Below are 7,947 nucleotides of genomic sequence, written 5' to 3'. Positions count from 1 at the left end.
AGCTTCGGTAAATCCTTTCGTCTCTTTGTCCGACGACCGACGGTGTATATTTCCAAAGAGCAGAGAAAATATTCGCATGAATCTCGATCCGAAATCTAGGAACTTTTCACCGGACGGTTTAACGCGTTGCGAGAGAGCTACCAGCGATTTTCGTAATGCTCATAGCCGATCTGCGAGCGGATAATCGCCTTGGATTCCGGTCTTTCGTGCGGATACGAAGTAATCGTACCAACTGCTATTGCGACTGTCTTTACCGGAGCAGTCGACTGTACGAGAGGTCAGTGATGCCACAAGTTCTACCGGTTGTACCGTTTAATCTCTGTATTCGGTGCGGCCATTCGTTCTCCACGGAATACAATACTCCTGGACACACGGGGCAATTATTTTCAGGTAAATAGACGCATAAAACGTCACTCAAGTTTGAGGACAGGGGCGAGAAACGAATTGATTAGGTCAACGAATACAGCCGATCGCTTTACTGAATTTATATAAACGATCGTATCCCACTCGATTAAAAATATACGCTACGCGATTCGCGGGAGAAATGATGGAGGTGCGGAGGATGCGCCAACTATTACTTTGGCTGTATTATCTCGCTTATAGTTGCTTTTACAGGGTAAGGTAAAATAACGAAAATTGTCGGGGATTAAATTTGAAAACTTTTGTGTTCTGTAAGAATTTTTGATAGAGTCGATAGTAAGTGAGATATTTTATTTTTCCTGGATTTGGTACACTGGGCCGGGTAAGCAACCAAACGAAATTTATGCGAAATTAATCCTGAAAAGTTGAATGTAAAATTTATACACGTGGACACTTTTTGTATTCAGTACTCGCATTAGTGTGCGCCTTAATCCGTATAGTAATCTGGTTTGTTAAATTGGAATATGAAAAGACAATGAAAACAAAATCGATTTACTTCTATTTATGCATAGATAATTACAGCGAAATGGGACGTGATCATATTCTATTAATCGACGTCAGAAAAATCAAGTTGATCAAGAGATCGTGCCGATCGACCATAAGCGCCATTACCTTTCGTTTCTTTCGCAAGACTATAGAAGCATTCTCGCTATCCTTTAGTAACATTTTACAAATGTTTTTTTCTCGACAAAACTTATCCACTGGTGTTCACCACAATGTGGCTTCTAGGTTGATAACTTTTTGTATGAAAAAAGCATTATTATTATTGATGCAATGTTTACACAGAACCAAGATATCTGTAAATTCTTATCTTACCCTCAAAGTCTTCTATATTTCGTATTACCTACACGTTTCATTCCTACAATTCGTTGTAACTTTTCTAATTTTACACTACAATGTAAAATTATCCATTTCTACCAAATAATTCGCTATTTATCAACATTCTTAACCGTGCATCAAGGAAAAGAAAATGTAACTGCAACATATTCTCCCAAGACACTGTTTTCCACAACCTAACCATCTCTTGTTACTAATTAATTGTCATATATTTCATCTATCGTTTCAATTCTACCTCCTCTGTCGAACAAAGAAAATGTTCTCTTTTCTACAAGGGTGTTTTACAAGAAATTTGCAAACGATTGTTTTAAGAGAAAGCACTCGATGAACTCTGAATTCAATTCGTCAGTTTTAATTCATCGATTGATTCATCTCTTTCGTAATACTACTACGACACGTTTGGACGAGTTTCATACTTCCTGTCCCCTATTCCTCCTATTCAACGAAGGTTTAAGAAACGCATCGATCTCGGGCAAACGATCGCTCGTCGTTAGCCACCGTCCCTCGCGAAAGGACAACGATTCGCGAGCGAAATAGCAACTCGATTTGAAATTCAACCAGCGCCTCAACGCTCGATCGCTCACGGAATAAATATTCCACCTTATTCTTCACCGTTCTTGCCCCTTTTCTCCCTTCATCGCGGATCACCGACCACCGATAACCTGGTAACCCGGTTTCCGCGGTCCCGTGTCTTCGCCGACAATAAGTGCGATCATTTCTACTCATTATGGACTCGGCGATCGACGGACAATTCTTTCGACCTGGTGGAATTCCACGACCAATAGACCAAGAGGGAATTCTTTCCTCGTTTGTTGGTTACTTCGTGCGAGCGCTGGAAAACCGTGCAATGTCAATTAGTCGGCATTAATAACAATTTGAGTTGTTACATGAGAACAATTATTGAACGGTATCGTTTTGAGAAATAAAAATCTATTGCAGAGATCAATGAGTAAAAATGTGGAGAGGAATGCATCATAAAGTAAAAAAAGGTTGCAACAGTTGTGTGTAAAATTATAGAAATGAAAACAATCTTTTGCTTTTGGTATTAAAGTCCTTTCATATTTATTTCACACACATCTATTCAGTTGTTTTTTTTGTTTACCGTGCACAGTACCCACAATCTATGTTTAGTAGAAATAGTAACGTGCTTGCACCAACTTCTAATTCAGGGTGAGTTTCGAAAGTTGTGCGTCTTTTCTAAAATAAACCATGGAGATAATATAATTTTGTGCGAATATTCTCAATATTACAATTTCTTAGATAAAAGATAGTATTTTTACGTAACAAGCACAAGTATAATGCAATAAATCATCGTTACTTAGATTAAATGAAAATTAAATATACCACCTACAGATAGGAAGAACACTGTCCCGTTTTGAAGAAAAGAAAACAATTTTTCAATTGCAAGATAGAAAGATACGTCAAGATAGAAAATAAATTTCATAAGTTTCTTAGAGAACTACCTGCAAAAACGTTCAAGTATAATAGATCATTATCCAACTGAACTTTCAGTCATGAAAGCTCGTTATCTTCCCGAACGTTCAATTATGAGAGCCTGTTATCTTACTAAACTTTCAATTATGAAAGATACAAGCAACCTCGATGGACTTTCAATTATGGAAGATTGTAATCGCACCCATTACGAAATATCGATAAAAACAAAACAAAAAAAAGAAGAAAAAGTCAGTTTCTACCGCATGGATGGTTGCTGTTGCGCCAACTAATTTTCACTAAATGGTTTTCGAAATCCACGAGCGTACTGCGTACACGTACCGACAGGAAGCGTCCTCCGGGTCCGCGGTACCGGTCATCCCCCGTGAGGATCGTGGTGCCAAGGTCGACCGGCGTGGATTACGCGCGATCCACGAGTTGAACGCACTCGATCCTTCGTCTCCGTCTCGTTCAACACGCGTTACCTGCCGAGTCGACGGCCAGCCGTGCACTGGACCGGGTCTATTTACCTGTGCTCACCTGGCCAGCGTGAATCCGCTGCTCGCGCAGATGAGATGACCTGTTCCTTCCGGGTTCCTGGTAATCGCCACGGCCATCTTCTCCGGACGATGCTTCGTCCTTTTTTTTTTATTTTTCTAGATCAATGATACATCATTTTCTTTTTTGGATATTGAAAGAATTTTAGAAATTTAAACAAATTTTTATTTACGAAGAAACACGTTTTAATACCTGATCACGTTTCGAGCATTAAGACGAAGAAATTTTGCGGAATGTTCGTATATACGTACGATGCTCTATCGTCCGGTATCGATGTTTCCGATTCGATGTTATTTCTGTCACCGAAGATCAAATTTCATTGCTCCTCGCGGGAAATTCTCGTATCCTCTCTGATTAATCGATTGTAATTGATTCATCCTCGTTTCGTTTTCCCTATCTTGTATTACAAGATCATTGACTAGCTGTGATCAATTATACTCGTTTCTTCAGGAAAGTAATTAAGTATCAAGATTGACAGCGATTAAGCGATCACGGTTGCTGTGGAACGATTACTGAAAGGTTCGTTCGTATTACTTTTTTACTCACTGCAGTTAACATGCAAGTTGATTAACCTCTTCGGAAGGGAAAGACTACCTTAAAAAATATGATAATATCGATGCAATTGACTAATTTAATATTAAGGTAATGAAAAAATTTGAAAAGCCTGACAAAGAGAAATGAGATATTCTGAGAATCGATAAAATATAGGAATACATATTTTTATATTTTTCGTTATATTCTTATGAAAGTATTACCAATAGATCGATGAGGTTATCCGGATGAAAATGAGACTAAACACGATTACAGTCGGACTATGTTTAATTTAACGTAATTGAAAGTTGTGCAGAAATAATTTGAATAACACAGAATTTACACCACAATTTGTAATAAATCAGATGTTTCTTACTGTTTTACATTTTGTTTGCAGAGGAAAAAGTTTCAAGTTTGTCTTCATTTCTTATCGTTAATGTTAATCCAAATGGATACTAATTGCGAATTTATAACAATAATTTAGCTTTCTAATGTTTACTATAGTTTTATACCGTTAAACTGAAAATCATCCAATTCGTCTCGATCTGAAATTCAATCCTACGTAAATATCATCGCACAACTCGTGGAATACACATTAACATGGAATTACTGTATTTGCACATTAGATAAAGGATTGTTAAGTTATTTTAAATACTATAATATGGAAGTAATCGCTCGAGTTACGAATAGATATTCATAATTCAATTTCTCCATAATATAACACAACGTCGTTACAAGATTAATTAATGTCATAGGTTAAGTTATATACCTCTCACTAGCGGGCATTCTGTCTAAAGATATCGCATATTTTATGTTAATATTTTTTTTCGTATAGTACTCATCAAAATTATCCAGCTTTCCTCCATACTAACAAGTAAAAAGCAGACTTTAACGATCCAAAGAACCGTCCATTTCTGAAGAGAAATCTCGGGAAACTATCGTTTCCTCATTTCTGTAACGAAGACGATTTTGTCCCTCATTGTTTCCGGACAATCAAGACACTAATACGCTTCATCGACGTGCGACGACCGCGGCGCCACTTTGTCCCATTAATACGAATATTTACATTCCTTCTCTCGGGAGAAAATGTACTTTTTCCACGACAGAATGGGGGAACGGGGGAGGGAAGGGGCCCAATTACTAAACTGGATCGCTTCCTGAATAGCAATTATTACAGTAATAGGAACACTTTGTCTAGATATCGCAATTACTCGCGCACGCTTTTATGACCAAAGAACGTATAGATAATGGATTACGATGGATTATCGTACGTAACTGTTGCAGGTTATTACACGCGTTAATCGTGAACGCTTTGGAAATACATTCGATCGCGTTTTTCAAACGTTCGTACGAGGAAACTTATTTTGAATCAGGTGGACACGAAAGAAACACGTCGCGGAGAATTACACGCGACAAAATAAATTCACTCGGGCGAGATATGGGCGAATTAAAACGTTTCTTGTTAGCTGTCGGCGGCATTCAGGCCAGCCAACGTGCTCAAGTGAAAGCGAAAGGTGTCTGGCCGAGTATCCAGTATTTTTTAAGCGGAAGAAGAAATGGGAGAAAAAGTGAGGAAATGAACGGATGAAATATAAGTTGGTTCTTACTACGTGTAATGCATGGAACGATTGTATTCATCTATTCCTTTTCTTTTCTTTTCTCCACACATTTTACAGAGTATACCGGATATAGATAATCATTCGAAAAACTACAAGGGTTCTTTTATTAGAAAAGTACTTATAAACGTTCACTATTTGACATTACAATATTTATTGTAACACTGAAGTACAAGTAATGATATTTTCGTTAATAATTATTTGAGTTAGAAAACAGTAAACGAAAAGCTATAAAAATCCCTATAAACAACTTAGTTACATCTACGAATCACTTGCTTTTTCTTTCTGTTAAAAATGAGAAGTAAATGAATGTATCGAGTGAATTGATGAAAAATTGCAGTATATTTTCTGTATTAATTAATTCACTGCTCAGAATTGTAAACAGAACGAATATTATAACCAGTTCATTAGTTCACTTGTATTTCGTGTACAATAGAATTGGATTATCAAAGTTTGTTACTCAAACTGAACAATCGCCATGGTTGAAAAAAAAAGATTTTATTTCAAATCAATTTGTCAACCTCAAAATCAATCACTACGAACTCATTACATTTGATGCAAGAATCAGCTCAAAGCAACATGATTATCCATGTATAACAAATTTTGATTCAAATTAAGAACCAAACTGTAGCAAATACAGTCAATAAATATCACTTAATTTTTGTTATGAATTAGCTTTGTTATTATCACTCACGTAGCATCATCACTTTTTTCATAAACGGATATGAAGAAGAAAGACCCATCACAACGTTCAGTAACGATAAATTTGGGGCACTGTGTTGTTTCTCTTTAAATTTATTCCGAAGTAGTGTGATTTATTGGAGGCACAACGAAGCACCAAGGTACGTCGAATGAATTAACCAGATTCCATTTCGGATCTTATAGCCTAGTCTATCCTCCGAACGCTTATACGCGGCATAACAATGCGAGTTTTGTGTAGAAACGAGGTTAAAGAAAGGAGAATGCAAATCGAATACCGAGGAGAACACCGTCGCGTACAATTTTTTTTTCTCCAGGTACGCATTCATTTATTCCAAGAAATATTTATAGCAACAAATATAACACTTCCACTTAACAGAATTAATTCTTTAAAAATAGATGTTTAATAATTTCTAATAAATTTTTACACGTGGTCCATTGACTTCTTACGTTTCATAATGGAAAAATGAAACGTCTATCTAAAAGTTAGTTCATTTATATACTGACAAATAATGTGGGACAAATAATTTCCTAATTTTAGTTTAATTATAATAATAAATTATTTAGTAAACACAGTACACTATTATATTTAACAGACCAATGATACAACTCAGATGCGATACAGAGATTTAACAATTGCTTACAAAATCGTTTAGTAAACTGATTCTGTCGTACAAATAGACCAAGTGGCGCAATCTGTGGCGAAATGCCCAAGTTTGTAGAGGAATAGTTTTTATTTTCGCCGCTAGATACCGACACAAGGACTATATTCACATTCTAGCACCTTTAAATCACTTTTTTACGTAAATAAACATGTAATTGAAGTTCTTTAAACGTTAAGAATGAAGCAATTCATGTTATAAAAACACTAGCAATTGAAAAATTCGATATATATTTATAATACATCAAACAATTATTTTATACAATTAAAGTTGAGATAAAAAATATATTTAACAGACTAATTATACAACTATCTTATATTTCATCTGTCCCTGTAGATTATCTGTATTTATCACTTTACAGAATAGATGTCACTAGAAAAGCAAACTGGCGATTCATATGTCAATGAGAATCTAAATGTCGCTTAAATTATCTTTGTGTTTTGATTTTATAACTTTTTATATGAAGATATCTTACCCGCCGATTGTGTAATACTCAATGTGATTCAAATTACGTATTTGATTGGGTTCACAACTACAATTATTGAAAATATTTCACAAATGTGAAACACAATTGACAATGTGAAAATACTAAAGAAAGGCTGTAACGATTTAATAGAAAAACGTTCCTCCACCCCCTCACTTTTCTTTAGAAACATTTTAATATTTGTATGCCTATTATTCTATTAAACAAGTTCTTGTTTCTAACTCTGTATTGTGCGTTTAGTAGTTGTTCCTTCAACAAATATACTTTATTCTCCAATGATATAAAAATATTGTGCGAAATTGCTTCTTCCCCATATTTACGTTTTTAGTTTAGAAACAAAACAAATGAATACAGAGAACAAACACAGAATACGTTTATTATAGAGCGACATCTAGTCATTCAAATAGTGTATAGCATTATAATAAACATAAATTCAAAATATATGATAAACATAAGCTTTAAATGATATTCACGAGAAAACCGCAATTAATTTCCGTACAATCTGTTATATGTTGTTAAAAAAAACATTGATATTTTACGAAGTCGGTATTTCGTTATCTCAATGGCTTTGCTACCTCTCATATTTGATTTTAATTCTTATAGCTAGTAGAGTTAGTAGTTTATTCCAGTCAAATCGATAACGTTGCAAGCGACACAGAAATGGTAACGGGATTTGCGAGTCTTTGAATTATGTAACATAGAACAGTAA

General features: G+C 35.3%; 1 long non-coding RNA gene across 5 annotated transcripts; it reads right to left on the bottom strand.

The window, feature by feature from the left end:
• Positions 1 to 1,017: 1,017 nt before the first annotated feature.
• Positions 1,018 to 5,205, bottom strand: LOC143150187 (uncharacterized). Of its 5 annotated transcripts, none has more exons than XR_012992979.1 (6): positions 4,547 to 5,205; positions 4,154 to 4,322; positions 3,439 to 3,840; positions 3,031 to 3,344; positions 2,609 to 2,720; positions 2,139 to 2,454 (listed from the first exon to the last, which is right to left on the bottom strand). It is a non-coding gene; the product is annotated as an uncharacterized LOC143150187 (long non-coding RNA). The 5 variants fall into 5 exon arrangements; XR_012992977.1 differs by having other exon boundaries at positions 3,498 to 3,840; XR_012992980.1 differs by having other exon boundaries at positions 3,498 to 3,758.
• Between the last annotated feature and the right edge of the window lie 2,742 nt (positions 5,206 to 7,947).

Source organism: Ptiloglossa arizonensis, chromosome 8 (assembly GCF_051014685.1).
Source record: "Ptiloglossa arizonensis isolate GNS036 chromosome 8, iyPtiAriz1_principal, whole genome shotgun sequence".
Taxonomy (NCBI): domain Eukaryota; kingdom Metazoa; phylum Arthropoda; class Insecta; order Hymenoptera; family Colletidae; genus Ptiloglossa; species Ptiloglossa arizonensis.
This window is presented reverse-complemented; position numbering and strand designations above follow the sequence as displayed.